This window comes from Piliocolobus tephrosceles, chromosome 8, assembly GCF_002776525.5.
Source record: "Piliocolobus tephrosceles isolate RC106 chromosome 8, ASM277652v3, whole genome shotgun sequence".
NCBI lineage: Eukaryota > Metazoa > Chordata > Mammalia > Primates > Cercopithecidae > Piliocolobus > Piliocolobus tephrosceles.
In genome coordinates, this window is record NC_045441.1 from 14,526,606 (window position 1) to 14,535,925 (window position 9,320).

Sequence of the window (9,320 nt, forward strand, 5' to 3'; positions counted from 1 at the left end):
CCCCCCCCCCCCCCCCCCCCCCCCCCCCCCCCCCCCCCCCCCCCCCGGCAGCCGCCCCATCTCCGCCCCTTCAGGCCAGCGGAGCCTCATGGCTCATAGGGCGTACACGCCGCAGGGGTGACCGTGGACTCGGCTGTGGGATACGTCATGGGCAGCACCTTCAGCTGGGGGAGCTTGGAGCCTGCCCAGCCTGCTGCCCAACAGACCTCCACCCGCGCTGCCCCCCAGCCCTTGCAGATGGGGCCCCGCACCTACGAGAGCAGGCAGTTCCTGGACTCACTCAGAGTGACCTGTCCCTGCGTGAGGGCTCCAGCGAGGCCCTAAAGCAATGCAAGTGCAACCATGGTCTGAGGTCCCTGATCTGGAGAGTTGGTGCAGACTCGGGGGCCAGCTTTGCACTCGCCTCTACCCTTTGCTGACAGCTGGACCACAACACTAGATTGTACCAGATAGCTGGGATTGGAAGTGAAGAGGTTTCTCACCCCACGAATAATCCAAGACACAAATGTGGAAATAAAAGAGTTTATTAAAAAAAGAAAATATCTATAAAAATGAGATAATAATAACGATACTACTTTGTTAGGCTCAGATGTCATAACGCATGCAGTATAAAGTGCCATGCACATAAAAAGTACTCAATAAACAATAGCTACTATTATTACAGTCATAAGAACATCTACTACATTATTTATTTTCACATAGAACTGAGCTCTTTCAGAGAATAGTTTGTACATTTAACCCTGTACACGTAAACTCACTGATTTTTCTGTTTTTCTGTGGCTAAGCAAAGAAAATAAGGAAAGTCAGAGAAACCTGCTGACCCACAGACTGCAAATTCAAATTCTGCCAATTTCAGAATACAAATATGGAGTTTTGATAATTACTCTAACTTTAACTTATAAGTAAGTAAAATATAAAGAGAACGGGACTACAGTAAAGTACAGCATGTGATTCAATCACTCTGAATCCATTAGTACTTTGCTAATTCACTAGTTAAAAGTTGACTTAAGAAATTAAATTAGGGACCTACAGAAGAGACACATGAATTATAGCAACAGGGGTAAGGGAATAAATTCTACTTGATATGAACGTGACAGGCATTTCTATTCTCAATCATTTAATGAGAGTTGAGATTGTTTCCCTATTTTAAACTTAGCTATTGTTGTAAAGAACACTATGAGCACAATTGGATTAATCATACTATTGATTCATGAAGCACTATAAGCATAAAGCACTATAATCATTTATCTAAATGTATGTCACTTTTATGTTTCTTATTTGAGTCTACTACATGTTGGTTATTTATTTAATGAGTCAACAAATACCTAAGACTCCTTCACTTAACTCAAGAACAAAAGCATTATAAATAATCTACATGCTCCTCTATATTAAGAAATCAACTAAAGAAGTACTAATGAATGATGATCTCTCAAGATTTGTCCAGTTTCCTGTTTTTTTACTCAAGAAACAGTCACACATCCTGTTCTGTTGGAGATGGGACCTTGGTGGTTTTGTGGAAAGTGAAACGAAACTAGATAAAACCTCTTGCTCCCTAGCTTGTCTTACTTATTTGAGGTCAAACATAATCCACTTATTGGACCATCTGCAGGATTTCGTCCTTTGCTCATCCAAGTCCATTTTCCACCTAACTCTGCCTTAAAAGTCTGACCACCCTGGGCTGCATGGATGGTCTTCCCTATCCTGCAGGTGTTGTTTGGGGGTCGAAAATGGAAACTCCAGCATGCAGCTGGGAAATAGGAGAGTGGGGTCAGCGTTTCCCTCCCTGAAAAGGGGCCTTAAGTTGGCTGCATCCTCCCCCATTGGCCAATGTACAGTGCCATTTGCCCCACAGCCAGAGCTGATGTCCAGGATCCAAGAGGTGTGGGTAGGAGTGGCCGTTCTCTTCTATATCCGTTAGCTCACTGAAAAAAGTTGTTTCTTTTTTCCCAGGACCTTTGAGCTACAGGCTTGAAAATCCTAGTGCTCAAGGAAGACATACAAGCCCAATAAGCTGCCTTGAGCACCAAATCACTAACATTTTCTTTAGTTCAGCATAGTAGTCAGTAGGAAACAGAAGAAAATATAAGATTTTGTGTTTTAAAAGAAGCAAAAGTTGTTAAAGAAGAGGAAAGAAAAAGTAGTCAAGCAGAACCCCTTCCAGGCCTTTCTAACCAACAAATTTTACATATTGTCTCTAGGTGCTCAATAATATGCAAGGATATGTTTAATATTATAAAACATGAATTCTTTTTTTAAGTAATTTTAAAGTAAAATTCAAAAGTAATGTGTTTTCTATTAGACCATTTCAAAAGTACAGAAATGACACATATAAAAATACTCATGAGCGCAACGTCTGGAGATAAGCATTTCAAAGTCTGTGCCCTTTTTTCTCTACCCCAGGCTGCCTCTTGTGAACCCCTTCACAGGACTGAAAGCAAAAAGCACCCGAGACAAAACAGTCGACATGGATTTCCAGGTGGGTACAGCAACTTCTAGAATTGTGGCTTCTATAAGATGAGTCCTGGGCAGTAGACATTACTTTTTCCATAGTATTTGTATGTGTGGGGAGTTGGGCAACAGATGCTATGGTATATGCAAATATTGCTTTCCAAGATTTCCCTAGATTTTGTTCAGATTTTATGTTAACTAGATAATATAATGTTGATTCTATTATTCAGTGTCATTGTATCTCACCCAACTCAGGTAGAAAAGAAAAGAAGTTGAACCAAATCATCAGAATATTCAGGGCATCCATCCATACAAACCCATGACCCATTAGGTAAAATGAACCCCTCAATAATAATGAAACTATCAATCTCAATTCAATAGATATTCATTGAGGCCCTACCATATGCAGTGCAGTATATTCTAATAAGATGCTGTCAGCGTTTCTGTGAATCCAAAATGTAAACAATTTAATTGGCAAATATTAACTTAGAGCTGGTTTGCCTCTGGCTAGTTTTCCTCTGGTATGGCCAAAATGTTCCTGGTGAAGCTCACCTTAGCCAAAAGGAGAAGGGCAGAAGGAGTAAAGGACTATAAATTTTGACTTGATTTTCCCCCATAATGGTCGTCTGCACTACACACAAGGTCACTGTCCTCTCCACCTGTGTGTGAGTCAAAGGTCTTAGGGAACCATGACCAAAAGCTTAGAATTAAATTAATCTGGGATGACCTTTTTTTTTTTCGAAACAGAGTCTCGCTGTGTCACCGAAGCTGGAGTGCAGTGGTGGAATCTCGGCTCACTGCAAGCTCCGCCTCCCCAGTTCACACCATTCTCCTGCCTCAGCCTCCTGAGTAGCTGGGACTACAGGTGCCCACCACCATGCCCGGCTCATTTTTTTTTTTTTTTTTTTTTTGTAGTTTTAGAGAGACTGGATTTCACTGTATTAGCCAGGATGGTCTCCATCTCATGACCTTGTGATCCGCCCACCTCAGCCTCCCAAAGTGCTGGGATTACAGGCATGAGCCACCATGGGATGACCTCTTATAAGAGTTTCTTCATACATAACCATTCTCTCTATAAAATGTAATAGCCATACCATCATAGATGTAGGCTAAGCCCTAGATACATAAAGATGTGTGTATTGGTAAGGCATGGTGGCTCACGCCTGTAATCCTAGCACTTCGGGAGGTCGAGGCGGGCGGATCACAAGGTCAGGAGTTCAAGACCAGCCTGGCCAACATGGTGAAACCCCATCTCTACTAAAGATACAAAAAATTAGCCGGGCATGGTAGCGCGTGCCTGTAATCCCAGCTACTTGAGAGGTTGAGGCAAGAGAATTGCTTGAACCTGGCAGGTGGAGGTTGCAGTGAGCTGAGATCATACCATTGCATTCCAGCTTGGGCAACAAGAGCAGAACTCCATCTCAAAAAAACAAAACAAAAGATGTGTGTGTGTTTTCTTGTATATACAGGCATGCACTGAATAATTATGTTTCAGTCAAAGATGGACAAATTATAATGAAACTGCCCTATACACGTGTAGCATTTTTCTTTTATATTGTATTTTTACTATACCTTTTCTATGCTGTGTTTAAATACACAAATACTTATCAGTGTTACAGTCGCGTATAGCATTCAGTACAGCAACACGCTGTGCAGGTTTGCAGCCTAGGAGCAATAAGCTATACCATATATCCTAGGTGTGTAGTAGGCTGTACCATGTAAGTGTGTGTTAAGGGCACTCTACAATATCTGCACAACAAGGACATCGCCAAAGGATGCATTTCTTAGGATGTATTCCTGTCGTTAAGGGACACATGACTGTATATGTGTGCTTGCTTTTGTTGTTGTTGTTGTTGTTGTTGTTGTATCTAGTTTTGTTTCTTGTCAGATAACACTGGGTTGTCACAATATGCCAAGCACTGGGCCAAATCCTTGATATGCATCATGTCAGGAGTTCTCACAGCCACCCATATGGTAACCACAGGACCTTTGCCTCACAGGTAAGGAAATGGGGCTAGAGAAACCCAAGGTCTTGCCACACAGCTCATCTGTGGTAAGCAGAGGCCCATTTGGACCTACGTACTTCTGACATGACAGGCTCAGGTCTTGACCACTTTGTACATTATATGTATACTCAGATAATTACTGAGCTGTTGAAAAATCAAAGTATCAGAGAAATTTGAGAAGATGAGACTAAGGATCATTCATCTCTCAACTCTTTCCCAGTGGAAATCTACTTTTCTCTATGTTATATTTGTAAGATCACATTTCAAGAAAGGGTTTCATGGCAAAAACATAAATTAAAACAACACCATCAACAATAATAAATTACAAAGCCTGAGTTGAACTAGAAGTAACGAAAATTCATGAGAGATTTAGAGTCATGAGTTATATTCAAGTTGAGGACTGTCACTTTAGTGGTGAATGGCAGCCCAGTAGCAGAAAGTGGTTAAACAGAAGCAACCTTGGGCCTTTGCAGAGCATATGGGCCTTGTAATTTCTGCTGTGCATAATGCCTGGCTCAGAGTAGTCTATCAAAAACTCATGGTTGGATGACTAGGCACGATGGCTCATGCCTGTAATCCCAGCACTTTGGAAGGCCGAGGCGGGCAGATCACAAGGTCAGGAGGAGATTGGGGCCATCCTGGCCAACATGGTGAAACCCTGTCTCTATTAAAAATACAAAAAAATTAGCTGGGTGTGGTGGCATGCACCTGTAGTCCCAGCTACTCAGGAAGCTGAGGCAGGAGAATCCCTTGAACCCAGGAGGTAGAGGTTGCAGAAAATGAATTTTTCCTCAAACCCCAATCCAAAGTGGACTTAGACTTAGACTTGATTAGTGGAAGTGTTTACGAATTTTGTACAAAATCAAACATCACCACTCAAGGCATGCATGTGATAGACTTGTCATTGCAGTCTGCCCTGCTCACGGTTAGATCGTGCTGCATTTGTTACATGTTAACCTCCAGAAAAATGAATACTATTTAATGTCATATCCATTTTTTAATCGAGAGAGATAGGAAGATCAGAGAAAACTTATGTAATGCATATTGACTAGTGCAAAAGAATCACACTAAAAATGTGTATATATTATGCCAGAAAAACAATATAGTGAGTAGGAGAGGTTGAACCAGATAAACATGGGTGACCTAGAAAAGCTGTTGGTGAGAGAGTAGAACTCTGAAAAAGATGAAGCTGGTCACTTGTATACACTTCTGCAAAGCTTCTGCTTTGAGAAAATACAGAATTTGGCAACTCCACATAGAGTCACCACATGAATTTTTAGCTAGAAGACTGTTTACAAGCACACTGGTGGTAACTATGGCTTCCCAATTTGTAATTATAAACAAAGACTCAATAAACATTTATTGAATGGGATGGCTCTAACTGTCTGCTACTGTGCACCTCCCACAAGGCACAATAGTAGGTAGCTATGTCCTGTTTCTGTACATTGTGAATGGTGAGGGTGGATGTAGACGTTTTGGGTATCCTATCCACCTCAAATTTGCCCGACGGAATGCTGGATTCCTTTCTGATAGCGCCATCATATAAAATGCACACCAGGAACTGTATGACTTCACCAGGTCTTTCTCGATACCAATATATAGATGTTTCAGAAATTGTTACTCCAGACACCACACATTCCAGGCGGGCTGTTTTTGACAGCATTTTAGTACTGGAAATTTGAGGTTGCTCTAGGTGACCTGCACCATATATGCACACTGGGGGGAAAAAATGGGAGGGAGTAAATAAACCAAGAATTTGGAATTTATAAAAATATATGACAATAGAGAATATCAGTCCAAAGTGATTGGGGGAGCAAAACTACTTACGAGCCCCAAGGACTGCCAGTGTTGACGCGTGGAGCAGTGACAGCATGTCTGCAGGTACTGTGCTGTCTGCCAGGGCCGCCTGGAATCACCGCAAAGAAGCGCTAGACCCCTGTGGCTTGGTTGAGTCCACCAAGTCAAACTTCCCATGGGTGAGGGTGACATGGGGCCTCCTGCATCATTGTAAAGCGGTGTCCTCACCACCTGTTAGCACTTCCAGTCTGTGTGAAGACAGTCCTACGAGGTCTGAGGCCTGAAATCAGACCACATAGTTTAGACAACCACCTCAGACCACACGGCAGCCACCGCAGCAAGTTGTCAGGCTGGTGTCGTTGGTTGTCGGGGCTGAGACATGCAGCCTTGTCTTCTGAGAGCTTGTCTTCAACCAGCTGGAGAGATGTTGGTCCCTCAAGCTGCTTAGCTCTGCTCTGCTACCCACACAGCCTGCAGCACAGGGCCCTTCTGGTCACCTTCATGGGACTGGGCCCTCCATCCCAGTTTGTTTGCTTCTGTTGAAGATTCAGGTTCCTATCCCCTCCCTCAGCTACCTGAATAATGCACGTCTCCTGAATCCCAGCCTCTCCTCGATGACAGTTTCCTAATGTCTGTTGTTTTTTCTCTAACCCAAGACATTTAATCTGTCCCAAGGTATTTTTACAAACTGCTGTCCCCCAAAGCACCCCTTAAAAGCTGCTGTGTTCCAGATTTCCATTCTTAATTTACCCACTGGGAACTGCGGCTCACTGCCACCGCCCAGCATCACAAGAGAGTATCAAAACCTTATATCACTGTCCTGGGGAAAGAGCAAAGGTCAAATTATGTTTTCTACCACATGCATGTCACTTTTGCACCGTCATAAAGTAAAACAAATCTTAAGTCGGTCCTCAGTTAAATTGAAAACTGTACCCGTATCCAGCTAACTCTGGGACATTTTCAAGTACGTCTGACACGGGATCTCAAACCAAGTCTGCCCATAGCTAGAGTGAACTCATTCCCTTCTCCCAACCCGTATCTTCTTCCGAGTTCCCTGTATGACATGACTACCCCAAGGACGTGATGTGACCTTGCCCCAGCTCACCAGCAGCAATGCACCCACATTGCCCAGGCCGGGAACCTGAGCATCAGCCTCAATTCTCCCCTCTAACTAATTCACCACATTCCAATTCCTGAGGATTCTACGTCCTAAATATTTCCTGGCTCACCACTGCCTCCACCTCACGCACCTCCGTGCGTGCCATCTTGGCCCCTCCCACCCACCTTCCCCATGGCCACTAGACTGACCTGGTCATTTTCGTGCTCTAAATTCCTCCCTCGCTCTACCTTGCCTCTGAAGATGAAGCCCAGAGTTCTTGGGGTAAGAGGCTCTCTGTGATGTGGCCAGTGCCTCCCTGTCCTTCCATCTTCATTCAGTCACTCTCTGCCTAGAATTCCACGACCCACTTCTGTGGATTGACTTGCAGTTTTTTGTGTTTGGACTGCTTTCTAATCCACTTTCCCTGGCTAATTCTTATTTATCCTTTTGGTCTCAGCCCCAGGCAGTCTTCCCCAGGAAGCCTCCCTTACCCAGTTAAGTCCGGGATGGAGATGCTTCCAATTGTTTTCTCTTAGCGCCGCCTAGTGTCTTCCTCTCTCCTAGCACCTCCTCCCCAAGCCTTGGCTTGTTTACTCATTTCTCTCTCATTCTGAACTCGTTAAGAGTTCCCAGGGGAGTAAGATCATGTGCTGTTTATCTCTCTATTCCCAGGTGTTTGTTGAATAGATGAAAGGGTGGAATGAGGGAATGGACGGCCATTGTAGCATTTTTTGTCGTTCTGATGTTAACGAAACATTACCATTTAAAATACAGTTTTTAAAGAGTTACCAAGCAATGGACACTTAGTGAATGCCTTTAATGTGTCAAGCACTTTGTAGCCATTATGATATTTAATCCCATAAATTTAATACAGTCTTCACAAGGCCCTACTCAAAGCAGGTCAGGTAATAGGTCAAGGTTTAACAACTTGTTGGTGACAGATTTAAGATTAATTCTGTCGGGCTGCAAAGCCTGAGCTCTTTGAATAGTTCTCTCTGCCTCTCTTTTCTCATCTATCGAATGAAAATAAAATCACAGCCTACCTTACCGGATGTTGCAAAGAATAAATGTTAGCCCAGGTAGAGTGTTTAGGGCAGTGCCTGACACGGAGCAAGCCCTTGGAAACTAATGGTGATTTCTGTTATACTCTCCCACGCTGTCTTCTGTGACCTTGCCCCAGCTCACCAGCAGCAATGCACCAGCCACGCTCTTGTCTTGATGAGACAGACTAGCTGCGAGGCTCCCCAACGCAACTGATGATGAGAGGGAAATAACTTGGGACCATTTCTAAGAAATAGAAGTTGAAAAGTCTGGTGATGATGCCTCTGAAGGTGAGATCACTTAAGAAAGATATCATCTTGGTCTCTAAGCTGGTCTATCACCCTGGAGGTTGAGGCTGAAACCAAGTGGTATAATTCAGAGGAAGATCAATTTTGGACACTGCTGTTTTCTCTATTTTGGAGATGTGGAAACTGATGGCTAGGAAATTTAAGAAGTCGCTCAAGGTCACAGCGTTCATGAAGAGTAGAGCAGGTGTTGGTGAGGAGTGAAGGTAGAGGTTTGCGGTGGTGAAGGTTCACTGCAGCGGCAGAGTCTCCTCTTGAGGAAATGAAAGATGTTGTTCTGTAAGAAGGCGACTGGGGAGCTTGCTCCTCCATTTGGCCACTGCCTGATAATCACTTTTCACCAAATTTGCTATTGTTTGGAGTCAAGCACTGAGAGAGGGGGCAGGCAGCAGAGGGGGCATCTCTCTGTGCCCATTTGGTTTTATCAGGACAATTAGAAAAATGAAATGAAGAAGCAACCCCAAAACAGAATGAAAGTTTACTCCCGTACAGCCTCTGTCCTCCTCACACAAGTTGGAAGGCCTTAGCTGTGACCTGAGACTTCACTAAGGTTGGAGACGCTGGGCTGTTTCAGAAGCAAGGCGTGGCTTTTATTCTTTTGCTTTTTTTTTTTTTTTCTTTTTT

General features: G+C 43.6%; 1 long non-coding RNA gene and 1 gene segment (V, D, J or C); one reads left to right on the top strand and one right to left on the bottom strand.

The window, feature by feature from the left end:
- Positions 1–9,320, bottom strand: part of LOC113219486 — a 59,617-nt gene that overhangs the window by 43,463 nt on the left and 6,834 nt on the right.
- LOC116418883 lies at positions 1,960–9,229 on the top strand. The gene is made up of 3 exons (XR_004229078.1): positions 1,960–2,476; positions 4,337–4,448; positions 8,531–9,229. It is a non-coding gene; the product is annotated as an uncharacterized LOC116418883 (long non-coding RNA).